The sequence below is a fragment of the Glycine soja genome, chromosome 4 (assembly GCF_004193775.1).
Source record: "Glycine soja cultivar W05 chromosome 4, ASM419377v2, whole genome shotgun sequence".
NCBI lineage: Eukaryota > Viridiplantae > Streptophyta > Magnoliopsida > Fabales > Fabaceae > Glycine > Glycine soja.
In genome coordinates this window covers 41,403,172-41,422,849 of record NC_041005.1, presented here as the reverse complement: position 1 = coordinate 41,422,849, position 19,678 = coordinate 41,403,172, and positions in this window count along the sequence as shown.

The window sequence follows — 19,678 nt, the reverse complement described above, 5'->3', positions numbered from 1 at the left end:
CCTCCTGCTTTCTTTGATATCATGGTCCACTTAATTGTTCACCTGGTCAAAGAAATCAAATGTTGTGGTCCTGTTTATCTGCGTTGGATGTACCCGGTTGAGCGCTACATGAAGATCTTAAAAGGGTATACCAAGAATCTACATCGTCCGAAAGCATCTATTGTTGAAAGGTACATCGCAGAAGAAGCCATTGAATTTTGTTTAGAGTATATTGAAAATGCTAAACCTGTTGGGCTTCTTGAGTCTCGCCATGATGATAGAGTAGGCAGTAAGGGTTCAAGAGGATTGCATGTTGTCACTCCAAGTGTAGAAGATTGTTACAAGCTCACTTGTATGTGTTGAACAACAGTAATGAAGTTTTGCCATACATACTTCAGCATGAAGGTTTAGTCAAACAAAGTAATCCAAAAATGTCAAAGAACTGGGTCTTGAAAAAGCAAAACAAGACTTTCTCTGATTGGTTTAAAGATACAATCTTTGTTGACGAAAATGCTTCTGAAACATTAAGAAAGCTAGCTGATGGGCCTAAAAGAAAAGTTATAACTTGGCAAGGATACGACATAAACAAGTATTCCTTTTACACAAAAGCACAAGATGACAAAAGTACAATGCAAAACAGCGGGTCACCCTAAGGGCTGAATCTTAACATTTTGCAAGTGTACATGATGACAATCCTTGTGTAGCTTCCATCCATTACTTTGGGTTCATTGATGAAATATGAGAGCTTAATTATGTCAAATTTACTGTTTGTGTTTTCAAATGTAAGTGGGTTGACAACAACACCGGTGTGCGGACTGATGATGTAGGATTTACATTGGTAGACCTAAAGAAACTAGCTTACCAGAATGACCCTTTCATCATGGCAAAACAAGTTAAGCAAGTATTTTATGTGCAAGACCCTTGTGATGAAAGGTGGTCTGTGGTTCTACACGGGAAAACAATTGGTGTTAATGTAGAAGATGATGATTCATTCATGGACACTTATGTTAGTCCTTTGTCCACACAAATGACTCCTAACGTCATCGGAGAAGAAGAAGTTGACGATATTTATGCTAATCATAATGATCATGATGAAAGAGAATTAATTAACATCGTCTAACGTAATTTTCTAATTATGTATTTCATTTCAATACATTCATTTACATAACTCATACAATGTTTTTTGATAATGTTAACTAACTCAACTTTTTCTCTTTAAAGAACCATGGCTACTCCACCTGCCTCGCCTCATCCTCCTCCTCCTCCTGCAGACGCATCAATGTCTCAGTCTACCTTGAAGCGGACACGCAAAGCAACACGACTAAGATCGTTGGCCACTAGGCCACCTGGGGCAGAGAGACCAGTGGTCAACGTTGATCCTGCTAACGGCAAGGCCAGCGGTCCCCACAAGAAGAAATTAAGAATATATTTGGGGATTGTCGCTCGTGATAAGGTCGACGTGACATACGAGACTTGGAAGGAAGTCCCTGCTGCTTAGAAGGATTTGATACGGGAGGATATTCAGGTATTTTAGTTTTCTTCTTTGATTTTCTTTAGTAGCCAAAATTTATAATTTACTTACAATAAAACCTAATTTATTGTTTGTCAGGCAGAATTTGAAATCCTTGAAGCTTCTGACAGTTGGAAAAAGAAGAAAATTTTTCAGACTGTCAGCGAGTGGTGGAGGCAGTTTAAATCTGACTTGACTAGGAAATGGGCACTTGCAGCCGACAAGGACGGTGTGGACGACACTATCTGTGAAAAATACGACATTAGCAAGGAGAAATGGGCCCAGTTTTGTCAGACCCGCAGAGACCCCTCATGGAAGGTATGTAGTTTGTCATTTTAGTTGTTTTCCACAAAAAAAATCACTTCTTATAATTCATTGTAGTAATCATTTTCATTAATGTTCGATTTTTGCAGGATGTGCGGAAAAAGACACAGGCCATCCAGAAGCAAAACACTACCCCCCACGTGTTGTCTCGTGGGGGTTATGAATATTTAGAACAAAAGATCATGGTTGAGAAGACAAAGAAAAGACTGGAGGAAGCTAGCCAGTCCGGAAGCACTGAGGGCGTCATTGACCCTCCATCTCCCATCAGACGCCACGTGAATTGGAAGATGGCCTGTACAAAGAAAACTGGGCAAATGACGTCTGAGGCAGCAAAGGAAATAACTAAGAAGATTGTAAGTCATTTTCAATTAAGAATTATAATTATCTTTGTGTATTCTATGAATGCCTAGGACAAATATATGTGTTCTGTACATGATTTTTTGGAGGAGTAGGCATCATAGGGATCGTTCGTCCCCCATGGATGTCAGGATGTTGTGACTGTAGCATTGGGCGACCAGAGCACCCTGGCCGTGTCCGTGCTGCTGGAGTCGGTGTCACCATAAAGCAATATTTCGGATCGGCTCCGTGAACGTCCTGCAGTTCTTCCTCCATGCCTCTTGAAGACCTACAACAGCTAACCCAACAAATTAGGAACAGCTGGAGGAGTGATCAGAGAAAAAGTGACTCAGCAGGTGATGGCATCATTTAGCCAGATGCAGTCCTAATTTCAATCTCAGATGCAATCACAGGGACTTGCACTGCCTCCGGAGCCAGAGGTTGGTCCCTCAGGTGCTCGTGTCAGCATAAAGGAGAGTTGTGTTGATCCCTCAGGGAACGATCTAGAGACGGGTGACTCAGGCCTGGTTTCCCTAGGAAGACTTTATGAGAGATCCACAACGGTTCACAACATCCCTTTGTTGCATGGCCAAGTGAAGGTTGGTGTTAAGGAGGTTAAAGATGCAGAGGCTCCCGTTCCTGTACCCATTGATGAGGTTACCTTAGTGGGGTAGACACTTAACACCTTCGTTGCTTAGCCGACACATCTCGTGAAGCGTTTATCCGAACATGTATTTTACTTTGGTTATATGTTTCTTTTTTTCAATTGATTTGTTCATTGTAATCAAAACTTGTTAATTAATTATGTTTGATCAACAGGCAATTGTGTCTCCAGCAAAACCTCCAGAAAGCCTGGATCATGAGGTCGATGATCCCCTGTATTTGATGACATTGACCATCCCACAATTGTTTTTGAAGCCTTTCCAGGTTATGTGGGATGCTATCATGTTTGGGGTGTTTAATCAAAACTTCCTTTTGTACATAAAGCACGAAGATCTCTCTGAAATTGCACACGGTGGTCAATGTTTTAGCATATTTGTTATACAGTTATGGATTCTGTAAGTCAATTTAGATTATTGTTAATTACCAAAGTAATTGTTTTAAATTCATACATAATTAAATTTGTCTTAACAACATAGGCATCTGACTTAGATAAGTATGCGAGCAGGGAATTCTGATGTGTATGGATTCCTCGAGCCACAGTCCATTCAGAGATCTGTGCAATCGCAATTTGAATCGGAAAGTTACATTAAGAGTTGGATGTAGAGTTCAAAACGCGATATCTACCTTGGAGCCTACCTGAATGGGTAAGTCAAACACAACTAAATTTAAATAATCTATACTACTACAATAACCTATATTCGTCTCCACTGCAGCGGACACTGGCAAATGGTCGTCATTTTGCCTAAGGAAAACCTAGTTGTCTGGTTTTGTTCTTTACATAACAGGCCAGACAACTACCTTAAGGGAATAATTAACAGGTCGGTGTTGTTTTCAATACATTTGCATTAGCATAACTCAACAACATCAATATTCTAATGTTCCTCGTATTCAACAGTGCTTTGAAAGGACTTGATGATACTCCACAACCTAAATCCAAGGCTGCTGCTAGGTGGATTGTTGTTAAGGTACGTGATTTAAATAAAACTTCTACTTATATATACTGCTTATGGGTGTGTACACTAATTGTAGTTAACATTTAATTAATATCCAAATTTCATTATGTATTTAGTGTAATAGGCAAAAAGGAAGCATTGAGTGCGGCTATTACGTCATGCACTGGATGTCCATGATAATCTTAGGAACTTTCAGGAATAATTGAGAAACGGTAATTGTTTATTTCAAACAAAGTTGATTTTCTTATCATTGTTATTACATTATTAATTTATCTTTTATTTGATCATGCAGTATTTTAATGATGTTAGACCATTGGAAGTAGAGAGATTCAAGGCGCTTCGCATCCAGTGGGCACAATATTATCTAAAAGTTAGAAATCAAACATAGGATGTTAGGAAACTATGTAACTTTAGGTTACTTAATTAGTTTACCGGACTTTGCATTGCATTTTTTAGAATTGCTGTTTCATTTTAACATTGAATAACCTTTGTTGATAGTTATTCATAGTTATCAATTGATATTTTACAATTAATAGTTTACTAGCTAGTTTTTTGCTAAAACCTATTTGAAAGCAGAATGCAAATGATATATGTTGTGTGGTCTGATTTTAAATTTACAGGTTAAATTTTTTATTTTTTTGTAAAAATAGAGAAAGCATTTAAAAAAAAATTCCTGAAAACAACATCGATTATTTGTAGAAAACTGATGTTAACGTTTTGTATATTAACATCGGTTTTTTTTTTTTACATAAAATCGATGTTAACTCTCAACATTTGTAATTCTTATTATCAACATCGGTTATTTAAATAATCGATGTTGTAAATTTAACGTTAACATCGATTTTTTAAAAACCGATGTTAATGATAATACATTCAACATCGACACTTTCAACATCGGTTAAAAACCGATGTAGAAAATCATAAATAACTAATGTAGAAAGCATATTTTCTAATAGTGCCATCATGACTGCCACTATCACCACCATCACCGTCATGTATTTTAAGATTAATCGTACTTATAATTTGCTAGTATATATATATATATATATATATATATATATATATATATAAGTTTGGGAGGGCAAGCTCACCTATGTTCTTAATATTGATAAATAAAAATGAATAAGGACGACAAATAGAAATCTAAAATTTGATAGAGACTAAAAACATAGTAAACTCAACATAAAAAATAAAAAACAATTGGCATACATGTTGGATCAAGTGGCCTCGGAATAATTAAGAAGGGGGGGGGGGTGAATTGATTATTAATGTGACTTGACTAATTAAAAAATTATCATTCTTAACGTTACTAGATTCAACTAGGCTTTTACTACTAAGTTAAGAAAGTAAAGAACAAAAATAGAAACTTAACCAAAAGTAAAAGCGGCAATTAAAAAGTACACAGCAGAAATTAAAGAGTGTTGGGAAGAAGAAGACAAATACAAGATTTATACTGGTTCGGCCACAATCCGTGCCTACGTTCAGTCCCCAAGCAACCAACAATTCTTGAGATTTATTTCAACCTTGTAAAATCCTTTACAAGCCAAAGATCCACAAGGGATATACCCTCCCTTGTTCTCTTTGAAAAACCAAGTGGATGTACCATCCACTTGAACTGATCCACAAGAGATGTACCCTTTCTTGTTCTTAGTACAACAACCCAAGTAGATGTACCCTTTACTTGTACCACAAAGGATGTACCCTTCAATGTGTTAAGACAAAGAATTTTTAGGCGGTTAGTCCTTTGAATCTTTGTAAGGGGAAACAAAAGATATCTCAGGCGGATAGTCCTTTGAAATCTTTTGTTTAAGGGGAAGGGAAGAATCAAAAGAATTCTCAGACGGTTAGTCCTTTGAATTCTCTTGGAAAGAGAGAAGAGAGACACAAAAGAATTCGGGCGGTTAGTCCTTCTATTCTTTTGGCAAAGGGAGAAGTGAATGAAAAAGAAGAATAACACAAGTTTTTGAACAATGAACTTTTCTAGGAAGAGAAAGTATTGAACAAAAACTCTTAGAAAGAAGTTGAGAAAATGAATTAGAAATTTTTGTAAAAACTTGTTGAAAGATAAAGAGAAATGAGTTAGAAAGTTCTGTAACAACTTGTTATGAAATTCATGCCATGGTCACATATTTATAATCATTTGATGACTCAAGTTAAAGTTTGTGACTCTTGGCAATTTCTTTAAAACTAGTCACCTTTTAAAAATTGTGACTCTTTTGAAAACTAGTCACTTAAAAAGTTGTGACTTTTGAAAAAATCTTTGGAAACAAGTCACTTTAAGAATTGTGACTTTTGGAAATTTATTTTTCGAAATCAGTCACTGGTAATCGATTACCATCAAGGTGTAATCGATTACACATCAACAGATGTGACTCTTCATGTTTAAATTTTGAAAATCAAAACATTTAGAAACTCTGGTAATCGATTACACAAGTTTAAAATGATTTGAAAAAGTTTTATCACTAGTTGTGACTCTTGAAATTTGAAATCTAACGTTTTAAAACATTGGTAATCGATTACATACTCATGGTAATCGATTACAGCTTTGTAAATCAGTTTTGAAAACAATGCTGGCTACTGGTAATTGATTACTATATTCTGGTAATCGATTACCAGAAAGTAAAACTCTTTGGTAAAAGATTTTGTGAAAAATTCTTATGCTACTCAATGTTTTGAAAAACTTTTTTAGTACTTATCTTGATTGAGTCTTCTCTTGATTCTTGAAACTTGAATCTTGAATCTTGAATCTTTGGAATTTGCTTAACTCTTAATTCTTTGGCATCATCAAAATAATCTTGAAAGACATTGCTTCCACAATACATTTATTGTTGTTAGAAATATTATACTATATATATATATATATATATATATATATTACACATAATCATATTATATATTTGTATATGTTATGTATATAATATTTATAGAGACCCTGTCTTGTCATGATCAATAAGGGTGTTAAAGGGTTGTGTCAACCCCCAAACCCGATCAAACCAACATAGCCTAATTACATTTTAGCGAGTTTAAATTTGTTGACCCAATTATAATTGAATTTTATCACAATTTCATGAGTTCTCAATCTAATGAAGCAAACCCAACTAAGTCTACATTAACAATATTATAATTCTATTATAGTGTCACTCATTCACACTATCAGACATTTACTGTTAGATTGAAATATATGTGTAATTTAATTGATGTGGTTCATATGTTTTGAATTGGCTTTATATGGATATATTAGTATTTTTTTCAATGTGTGACTTTCTCCGTTTTTTTTCAATAATGTAAGATGTTTGGTTTTCTTGTAATGATGTTCATATTAATCATGTACACACTCGATTTCTACTAACAAAGTTAATCATCTTGCTACTTATAAAATTGAAACTTATCATTATATTTGTCGATGAGGTTAAGTTTGAGGTCTTCCTAGATCATTTAGAAAGATTGAATTTTTTTTCTTAATTTTTTATTTTTAATTTCAAAAACAAATTATTATTTAAAGCTGGATTAAGTTGGATTGCTTAACAAAAAAAAAAAACCTTACTATGTTTGATTGGATTGGATCTTAAATCGCCCCAAACTCAATTCAACCTAGGTAACTTATGTCATTAATGTTTTCTAATCCAACTATTCTCTCATAAAATAAAAAAATACTTCAGCCTAATACGGTAAGATAAATAGGAAAATATTATCACATTTTATAGGCAAAGTTAACAAGTAAACCTACATAATAAATAATTGATTATAAAAAGATAGCTATTAAATTGTATCTTATATATATTATCCTAACCATCAGTCACACCTTATGATACTTAAAAAGAAAAAGATAAAAAAAATCCAATCCTTGATCCAAGTCCAATTGGGGCGTAAAGAAGATGGGATGCACATGAGAGGTGTCCTATCAATTTCATTTTCATTGGCATGCAACTGTTATCCGTTGTTTGATCACTTTTTTGCAATCCGGTGGGCTACCTTACCTAAACCAAGGCTTGTGATTTGTGAAGTAAAACAATTGAATGAAACATCACATAATGTGGCATGCACAACACTACTAACAAAATGTTTTTTTACGATGCACCTTCGACGACAGTCGCGACAAAACCGTCTTAGTAGGCTAGGCGGTGGCATTTATATAAATACACCGCTTCTCCAACGAAGACGGTTTATAAAAACCATCTCTAAATGAAGTCTACAACAACGGTGCCTTATAAGACCATCTTAGTAGGCTACGCAGTGACATTTTTTAAATTAAGTGGAAGTTATTTAAGACGGTTTTTCAGTAAAAATTGTCTTAGAAAACATGCCATACAAAGACAGTTTTATTTATACACCATCATTAAGTTTAAATATATAATATAATTTTCATATTGTCTTGTGTCGCGCTCAATTTTAGATTGAAATCCTCCCTCACCGAACTCTTGTCCACTGTCTGCTATTACCACAAATCCATCACTCAAGCGTCTAGTGTATTCCTTCAACTCAGCCTCACCTTAGCCTCAAATGTGGTGGCCTCACTCTCGCGCCCTAGCCTAACGTTCATGTCGTTGAGTTGCGGCGACCTGCAACTGTTTGTCATTGTGTTCCTTCTATAAGCTTTCCTTTTTCTTTGCTTATGTGGTCTTCAAGAATATGTTAGTTGCTTAAGGGTTGACTTAAAACATTTTAGGTATAGATTTCATTTAGGAAAGGGAACTTTCTCACCAAGTTCTTGCTAAACCTCTCAAAATAGCATATTGACTCTAAGTTGATCGAAGAAATGAAAAATGTATTTCTTGGTTGAACATTACGTGTCATTATTGTTGATGGTATTTTTTGTGTGTCATTACTTTTGGTGGTTAAGTTGGATTTTTGTTGAAAATTGTGTCAAGTTATACCAACAATTTTGCATATCCTTTGATTCGCCATCTTTATTGTGCCAAAATCACCAACACAAAAATTTGTGGTTAGGCTTCTCTCCTGTTAATCTGCAAGTAGTGCTTTTCATTGAGTAGAAGTAGCACCCAAACAACACTATGTCCTTTTGGCTTCATTTAAGATTCTATTTGTTAGCATTCACATTGACAACTTCCCATTTGGAGTTGAATTAGTAGTCAGAGACAACTTCCCATTTTATATTGTATTAGTAGTCAGTGTCATAAGCACGGTGTCTCTTGTCTTGCTTCTGAATTTCATACAAGGAGTAACAAACCGTAGAGTGCCTCTTCAATCATGCCCAACTTTGTGTCCTTGAGCAATTGAAGCAAAGGTGACACAATGGCAGGTCTAATGGCCCTACCTTTATTTGCAAGGTTGATAGATAAGTTAAAAAGAGTTGTAACATCATGTTTATTCCCTTTGTTTGTGTCCCATTCCTCAACAAATCCACCAAAGCCTGGAATTTCTTGTTCATTGTTTATAGGATAGATTTTGATACTTGAAGAATTGTATTATGTAGGGAGTTTCAAGTTGTTGTTGTCAGGACATTCTTCAATCAAGCTTTTCAAGACACAGTTTGGTGCCAATGACAATTTTCGAGAAGGTTACCTTGTGTTTGGCCATGTGTATGTTATGGTTGGATTCAAACCACTTCTCTATGCTTTCCCTTTCATATGTCTTTCATGACAAGAAAAAAGTTGTCAGTGTCATATACAGAAAAAAAAATCATGGGATTGGTATAAGATGCCACTTAATTAATTACTTCTCATCTTATCAGACACTATGATTGTATTAAAGCCTCTCCAATCACATACAAAACCTGCCAAATGCATGTGCTTGCTGAAAAGACTCTTGCCCAAGGTCACGAATCATGTCCTCCAAGCGATCTCCCATTTCTACATCAAATGGTTCAGATTGGGGCCCACCCTGCATGTTTGGTCATTTCACCATGCCATATCCACATCGTATAATTCCTCTTAATTCCATCACACAACAGATGTTCCCGTATTTCGTCTAGTATTTGTCTTCTACCGTTCAAACAATTGATGCAAGGGCAATAATATTTTCCATCTTCATCCGGTCAACCTCTTTTTGAAGCAAATTGTAAGAACTGCTCGACGCCTTCCTCATATTTTGGGCTCATGCGACTTTCATTCATCCAACTTCGATCCATCTAAGTTATAAGTCTGTCATACTCACCAAGTTGTCTGATGCATGAAAATCTCACTTTTTTGTTACAGGTGTGGGCCTATCCTATTCAGGAAGACTGCCTTTTATGGTAGCTTCGTATGTCAGGGTTAATTCTATTTTGTTAAATTTGACAAAATTTTGACAGCATTTCGCATTGGTCTCCAAGTGCATGACATGAAATCAGTGAAATTAATTTCCCGATAATCAAGTATGCACTCAGAGAACAACTAGAAATGCATCGTACCGAAATTTCATCAAATTAAACAAAATAATTTTAACCTTAACGCATGAATCTACCATAAAAATATCAGTCTCCCCAAACTGTCCAAACGAACAATTCAAGATTGAATACAATGATTAATGCAAACTTTCCGCAAGAATCATTGCATTTAGTCTCAATCGGGAATCTATGGTTCACTCATAATGAACACAATTTGTATATCATATATCAGTTGTCTTTAATGGCAGAAATATCAACAACAGCAACACAAATCTATAAGACACAATTATTTATTGAAGTTGTTTTGGTAAAAATTTCAATGGATCTCAACAAGTAATAATCAATAGCTATAAAAATAGGGAATTTTATTTGTCATATGGTACTATAAATACTAATAAAAAAAAGAGTTTCTCCCTAAAATGTAACCTCTAAATAAAAGGTAGGTTTAGATACTTGAGTGTGTGAATCAGAAGCAGAGGAATATGTCACATCTGTCGTATATTGAAATAGTTGTGGCTTTGTTTCTTTTTTCATTTTGGTTTTGAGTAGAAAAAATTTATGTTTTGGCATTTCCTAATAGTTTTTACTTTTTACACTTTCAGCACCCAAGAAACTCTAATGCAACACATTTTGAAGAATGAATGTATGTTATGCTTAGCGTTTATGTTTGAATGTTTCATCGTATATTAGTTGAAGAAAGAATACCTATAAAGAATCCTCATCTTAATTATTTGACTTGTGGGCTGTAATTTATTTATTGGATACAGGGAGAAGACTAGACCATAATTATCGAAGAAAGAGTTGTTGGATCAAGTGGCCTCAGAATAATTAAGAAGGGGGGGTTGAATTAATTATTCCTAAACCTTTACTAATTAAAAATTTACTCTTCTAAGGTTTTTACTATGTTGTTAAGTAAATGAAGAATAGAAAAGAAACTTAACCAAAAGTAAAAGCAGGAATTAAAATGCACAGCGAAAATTAAAAGAGTAGGGAAGAAGGAGACAAACACACAAGAGTTTTTATACTGGTTCGGCAACAACCCGTGCCTACATCCAGTCCCCAAGCGACCTGCGGTCCTTGAGATTTCTTTTCCAACCTTGTAAAAATCCTTTTACAAGCAAAGATCCACAAGGGATGTACCTTCCCTTGTTCTCTTTGAACAACCTAGTGGATGTACCCTCCACTAGAAATAATCCACAAGAGATGTACCCTCTCTTGTTCTCAGTCAAACAACCCAAGTAGATGTACCCTCTACTTGTACCACAAAGGATGTACCCTCCAATGTGTTAAGACAAAGCTCTCAGGCGGTTAAACCTTTGAAACTTTGTGAATGGGGATACAAAAGAATTCTCAGGCGGTTAGTCCCTTGAAATCTTTTGTATATGGGAAAGGGAAGAATCAAAAGAATTCTCAGACTGTGTCGTTTTGAATTCTTTGATAAGGGAGAAGGGAGACACAAAAGAATTCAGGCGGTTAGTCCTTTGTTCTTTTGGAAAAGGGAGAAGAGAGACACAAAAAGAATTCAGGCGGATAGTCCTAGGCGAATTCTTTTTGGCAAGGGAAGAAGAGATGAAAAGAATGAATAGCACAAGTTTTCAAGGTTTAGAAAACCAGAAAACTTTAAAGCTTTTGACAAAGGAAGAAGAAGAAGTTCAAAGAGACTCAGAAATCAATGTGGAAAAAATTGCTTGTGTAAAGAATGAATTGTAAAAGATAGATTTTTTTAAATGCAAAACAAAGTCTTGCTTTTATAGACTCTTCATGTCTGGTCAAGAGAACCATTAGAAGAGTTATGACCTTTAGAAAAACTTAAAACCAATTTGAAAAAGTCAAAAAACTATTTGAAGAGTTACATCTTTTGATTTGTTCAGAAACTATCACTGGTAATCGATTACCAAATCAATGTAATCAATTACACAAAGCTTTTTTGTGAAAGGATGTGACTCTTCACATTTGAATTTGAATTTCAACGTTCAAACACACTGGTAATCGATTACCAAAACATTGTAATCAATTACAGTATTTTGAAATCAATTGGAACATTGTAAATTCAGTTGAAAGCCTTTTGAAAACCATTTTGCTACTGGTAATCGATTACAATAATATGGTAATTGAATACCAGAGAGTAAAAACTCTTTGGTAAAAGGTTTTGAGAAAAATTCATGTGCTACTCAGTTTTTTGAAAAAACTTTTTAATACTTATCTTGATTAAGTCTTCTCTTGATTCTTGAATCTTGAGTCTTGAATCTTGATCTTAATTCTTGGAAGCTTGAATCTTGAAACCAAATTTCCTCTTGAACCTTGAAGTGTTCTTGATTCAATCTTGAACTCATTCTTTGATTCTTGAGATCATCATCTTTGTTATCATGAAGTGTTCTTGATTTTTGGGCTTTTTTTCATCACCTTTGTTATCATAAAAACTTCTTTGAATCAATCTTGATTCATCATGAAGCTTGCTTCTACAAGAGCCCCATCATAATCTTCAAGGAGAAGCAGAATCTTCTTCATATCCTTTTTTTCTTGGGTGACCATTGTTTATTGTGGTGAGAGGCAATGGGGAGCTAATGTGGATTTGTTTATATTATTTATGTTGTTAGTTTCTTACTGAGAGTGGCACAATGTATTTATGGCTTATCCTTAATCCATTTGTAAGTCCTACTGCAGAAGATGCCAAACCTCGCAGGCTGGGGGCACCAAGGTATTATCAAGTCCTACATACAATTGAATCCATATTTTTGTAAGTCCTACTGCAGAAGATGCCAAACCTCGCAGGCTGTCGAGTTAGTTAACATCGGTTATTTAAATAACCGATGTTAATATCAAGTCCTTAACATAATATAAAGTAGTTAGCATCGGTTATTCAAATAACCGATGTTAACTAACTCGACTTATTTACAAAAATGTCACTGTGTTTTTCTTAACATCAGTTTTTTAAAAAATCAATGTTAATAGTGCGATGTTAAATCTATATTTTTTAGTAGTGTGGTGGTGATGGTAGTGATCATGATCATGATGGTGATGATAAGTTTGATATATTTTAGGTCACGATAAATTAGATATTTGATTATTGAGTCTTTTAGAGATTTTGTGGTTACATGAGATTTGAATTTCAATTTAAAATATTTTAATATAGGTCTTTCATTTTGATCTAACCATTGATGTTAGTCATTCTCATTTTAACACAAGAAAAGTCATTCTAATATGGGTAGCAGTCCTTGCCCCCCTCTCTTGGTACTTTTCATGTACATAGATAATATTTTAAGTTAGTTAATGTATAAAATTGTGTAAAATAAATTATCTATGTTATAACAACAACAACAACAACAACAACAACAATAATAATAAAGGCTAGTTAGTGAAAAATTAATTGTGTTTGTTATTAATATTGTAATGATTAAGGTGATAAATAAAATAAAAATATGTAAAATTAATTGTATGTTTGTTGTTTTTAGGCTAACAATTAAGGTCATTATCAATTAAAATAAAAATTAGTTTCAATTTTATTGTAAAAATAGTAAATATTTTTTAAAAAATTATTACTTATTAAAATTTAAACATTTAAATAATTACAAAGAAAGAAATTTAGCCCCCTCATTTAATAAGTTTCTTGATCCGTCCTTACTCACATGATGTGTCATCTCCCCCTCCCCCTTTCTCTTTATATATATGTATAACATGAAATTGGGGTGCTATAGCAACAAGGGAGGAGACAAAGAATCAAAAACAACTGTCATAGATAACAACGCACCACTCATATATAAAACTAAAAAAATACCAGTACAAAAACACATAGGGTACCAAACTAGAACCTTGTGAGATAGCTAGAACAACCAACAAAAGCTACAACCTAATCCTGAACCTGAAGAGATGTTGGTCATATGTATATAGATATAGAGAGAGATCTACATACACAAAGAGTAACTCTTTTAGAATTATTCGTTATCCTCACCATTCATTTTCTTGGAATTTAAGAAGATTAGTGACTTATTACAACCATTAGATTTCAAGAAAGTGAATGGTGAGGATGAGGAGTAACTCTAAAAGAGTTACTCTTGGAGTAAGTTGATCCCTTCACACACACATATGAGGAGGGATCAAATTATACTATAACTTTGGCCAACTATTACATTATTCAACAACTTTCAATTGGATAATGTTTTTTTTAAATCAATCGTTAGATTGAAATTTTATATATAAAAATTTTATATTAATCCAAAAGTATTTCATACCTCATTCATATAAATTAAAATTGACGTAATATAGTTTTTTTTAGAAGTTGCTACAATTGAGAAGTAACCACTTTGCATTAAATTTTAAGAAATGACCTTATATACCATTTTGTTGGGTTTAAGACTAAAAAATACACAAACAAATAAAGAAAATAGATGATAGAAGAAGAAGAGAGATAACGCAACAAATGAAAAATGTATTGCTAATAACGGAAATAAAAAATACAATGAAATTGAATTTAGAAGCTCATTCTCTAACTCACTTCCTTGAACCCTGCTAACTAACTCCTTTTGTAGGAGCATACAAATAACAGAAAAAATGAAAAACAGTTACAATGCAACTACAACACATAACACTATTAATGAACCATCTAACTAACTAATAAAGACGGAATGATGCATAGGTAGACTAGACTGGCTGTGCCACTAGAAAAAAGAAAAATCATTTCCAACACAAAGGACTAGATTGAACATACAAATAGTGTCATCCAACTAGCTCTTTCAGTGTCGTCTACTCCTTCTTCCAACAATGATCTCTTCCTTGGTTCAATAACAATTCTAAATTAGAAGTAACACCATTTTATTCTCAACAATCTACATTAAGTAGATCCAAACAGTGCATGAACTTGCTTTGAGGATCAAACTTTGTGAACATATCAGTTAGATTTTTCTTTGTATCAACTTTTTGGACTAAATCTTCTTCTTAGTATGGATGATGTGATATTTGATGTCAATATGTTTAGTCCTTTCATGATGGACTTGATTCTTGGCTAAACAAATTGCACTCAAACTATTGCAGAAAATGATAGCTTTATATGAAAAAAGAATTGTCCAAAAACATAAGTCATTTTACAAATTCAATACTACATTGAATACTCCATGCATTAATACAACATTTTTTCAATTCTCATAAATTCTCTTTCCCAAGTCACTAATATTTACTTGTGCATTTTTAATATTTATTAATTCCAAGAATTATTAACTCTTCCATAGTATTGAATGCATTAACTTGGACACTTTAAGAAAAATTGTCTTCTTTTAAAGAAAGGACCAAAAAAAATTTTGCAAAAGAAAAAAAAAAGTCATGGGATGATTATGATAACTAATTAGAACATCAATAAGAAAAAGAAGCATCTAGCATTTGTCTCACAACAAATGAATCAAAAGTTAACATGGATAAGGTAACACCTAAAACCGTTGATTCTAAGTCTTATTGAAAACTTGAATATGCTTTTGATATTCTCTAAAAGATTGTTATACATTCACTTAAAAATGCATTTAGCTCAAGTTTCAACTTCCAAAATCTAATTAAGAAGGAAAATGATTTATTTTAGGTTAATGTTATTGGATGAGATCATTCCAAAAATGCATTTGTCAATTTTGGCCCAATTTTAGAAAAGGTTTGTTGGCTGGAAAGGCAAGAACCTCTTTATTGGAGGGAGATTGGTTCTTATCAATTTGGTATTGAGCAGCCTACCCTTATACTTCTTTTCCTTTTATAAAGCCCTAAGTAAGGTCATTTTAGAATTGGTGAAGATTCAACGAAGGTTTATTTTGCAAGGATGGTCTGAGTCGTAGAAAATAAGCTGGGTGTCTTGGGAACAAGTATCCCGGCATAAAAGTGAAGGGGTCCAGGGGCGAAAGACTTATCTCAATTTAAATCTCAGCCCGTTGGCTAAGTGGAAATGGCGATTATTAACTGATTCATCAACCATATGGTACAATCCGTTGGTTCTCAAATATGGAAACCTACAACTTCCTCATGACCAGCAATGATTCCTTTCTTCATCCTCCCTGTGGTAGCGCGGCTTAGCCAAAATTGAATAAGTTCTTGGTTTTCCAAGAGATTGGTTTTTAGACCAGATCCAAAGATTGGCTGGTAATGGCTTAGAAACTTGGTTCTGGACTTCTTGGTGGCTGGGAGATCAATACCTTAAGGATAGTTTCCCTCGATTGTACTCCATTGCAGAAAATAAAGATGTTTTAATTTATGATATGCTAATGTCTTCAAGGCTGAACATAGTGTGGGATTGGAAGTAAAGGTGGTGTCTTTTGATTGGGAACAACAACTAGTTCAACATTTGGAGACACAATTACAAGGGGTTCAGATTAAAGGTTAGAAGCAAGATACTTGGATAAGGAAAGCAACATCTAAGTGCTTTTTTGTATCTTCAGCGTATATGTTAATTTCTACAGGCCGCAACTCCAACTCGAGGAATTCTTTGGTTCAATAACCATTGCTTTATTTTTGGAAAATGTGAAGCACCTTCTAAAGTCCTCATCTTCTCTTGGCGGCTTCTCCTGGATTGGTTGCCGACAAAATATTTTGTCGTGTCCCTTTTGTACGCAATATATGGAAGTTGTCGACCATTTGTTTTTTGTTTGCTCTTTTGCTAACATTGTGTGAAAGAAGTTGTTTAGATGGCTCAGGATTGACATAGATATGCCTTAATGTATCGATCAACTTTATGATCATATGGTACACCTAATTCGGGTGAGGAAGAAAAGGTTTTGACTCATTTTTTGGCACGCATCTTGTTGGAGTCCGTGGAATAATAACATCTTGTTTAAGGAAGGAGGGGTTGAAGTGGGTGATGTGGTACAAGTTGATAATTAAATCACTATTTGATTGTGTTTGAATCCTAATTTTTGTTCCATTTATCTTGTTTTAATTTCATTTTGTTATCCGTCTCTAAGATAGAATATCCAAACTTTCGAGACCATAATAATACGGCATAAGAGTCACTCGGCAATCACTTTTTTATAAGAATGCTGCAAAACCTGGCATCTTTTGTCTCATCATGGGATCTAAATCCCTTGGGTTGCTTTTAGCCTTCCTTGCATGGGCACTTCCTTTGCTTATACTAAGGACATTTTGTTTTATGGAAAAAACAATCTCTCTTATCTTTTTCCATTTGAAATAGGACATATGTATAGTATCTTATTGTACATTCCTCTTTTAATGTATGTCCTTTTGAGTAGAATTATCCTTAAAAAAAAAAAGCCTCTAACTTTTTACGTTCCTTCTACTTTTATATTACATTAACTAACTTTTACATTCTACTGATTACATTCATGCAACTAAATTTTACCATCTAGCTACTATTTTTTAATTCCAACTATTAACTTTTACATTTCAATTATTAGCTTTTGTATTTTTGTTACTAACTTTTAATTTCTGCAGTTAGCTTTTATATTTCCGCAATTAATATTTATGTTACTTAGTATCGTTTTTTTTAGGTCATGTTACTTATTATCGTTAACTGTTTATATCTCTGTATCTATTTTCTTATCATTTCAAAACTAATTTCTTTAACTTATTTCTCTCATTAATTAATTTTGTAGTTGGTCTTAAATTCTTTTAATTTCACACGTTGTTGTCACATTGAACATGAGATTTGATTTGAGAGATGGAGATTTACTTGGTGATGCTATCGGGATATTGTCTAGAGTTTGGGGTGGATATACAGACTCAGATTCGTAGACCGACCCGTTAAGCCCACATATCTTGTGGATAATGGACCTTTATTTTAAAAATCTACATAGTTATATTAAGTTTTTGAGTTTGGTCTGTTAAGTCCACAAAAGTAGTAGACTTTATCCGCGAACTCACAAACTACCCGTTTAACTCGTCTAAGTCCAATATGTAAGTATTATTAATTTGTTATGTTAAGATTTTGATCTTTAATTTAGGTTGTTATAGTTAATTTGTTATGTATAAAATGTTGATATACTTTAGGGTGATAGATTTTAGCTTAAAAAATAAAATCAACTTTTATTCTTCTAATTTTATACATTTTTCACTTTTTTAAAAATATTTTTTTTTATAAAAAATACTTTTTTTCAAATTACTTTTTGGGTCCACGAATCAGTTTATTCATCTGCGAACTTTTGTGGGTCGAATACGGACCTTGAAAAAAAATTATTTATTTCACGGATTGGGCTTATTCAACTTGTCTAAAGTGTGGGCTTCACAGGATGAGCCTTTAACGGGTTGGATCAGTCTGTATACCCAACCTTACTTGGAGTAATAGACGGTGTTTACATAACTTTGAATGCAAGGATTTTGGGTGACGCTTAGGTAATTGGGATATCGAAACATTGTTTATTTTTTTGGACCCATATCGAAGAATGCTTTTGAGTTGCATGAGATTTGGGCCTGGGTGCTAGTTAGGATGGGTGATGGATGGGCTTGTGATGATAGAGAAGCTTTAAGATGGGTAGTCAATTTTTGGCAATTATTATTTAGGCAAATGACATATTTTATCTTTTTTTTTCAGTTTAATCATTTATCTTTTAGAAAGTTTATTTTGGTCTTATATCTTTTTAAATTAGTCCAAAATGGTCCTTTAGTCCATCTAATATTGACATTGTTAATGAGATAAAAATATTAATGGCTAAAAACCACAACAAAGTGTAAGCTTATTCTTCCTTCTCCTCTTCTTCTACCTGCTCAACACCATCACCCATCACCACCATCCACTACCACTCAGCCTTCGAACGTATATATGTAACCAAGCTAGACACCACCACCATCAACTGGTGTGCCACCATCTCTTCCCAAAACATCGGTGCACACCCAATGACCACTATAGCCACTCAAACACCGACAACCCCAAGCACCATCCAAACCACCACACCGTTCGCACAACCACTACCAACCTTAGTCACCTAAATTCGCCCAAAATAGTTCAAATATGCAACCTTCAAAACATCGTGCCACCTTCACCATGCCCAACACCACCCATTGTAACCCAAACACCCCCCATAACACCATAACTGCCTAGATCCACCGCACCACTATAACTACCGCCTCCTAAAATCACTAATGCGCATCATAACCATTATGAAGGTTAACTTCTTGGGTGCTGCAAGGGAGTGGTCTTGATGGGACGCGTGACAAAAGGAAGAGGGAGCAGAGGGGGGTTGAAGAGAGAAGGGAGGAAGGAGAAGGGAGAAAAGGAGGAAGAAAATGAAGGGGAAAAAAGCTTACATTTTGTGGCGATGCTTAGTCATCAATACTTTTATTCCATTAATGAGGTTAACATTAGATGGATGGAAGAATCATTTTGAACCAATTTAAAAAGATAAAGGATCAAAGTGAACTTTATGAAAGATAAATGACCAAACTAAACCAAAAAATAAAATACAAGACCAAATAAGCCATTTGACCTTGTTATTCTTACCTCTCCTTTTTAATTATATATCTCTTTTTGTATTTCCCCCCCTTAATTTATCCTTGTCTTTGTTTTTTTACGATAATTATCCCTATCTATTTTTCTTCATAAACAATAAACATGCCACTCTCTTTGGTGAAATGGAATTATGGATTTGAATTTCAGCAAACAACATACCCCCT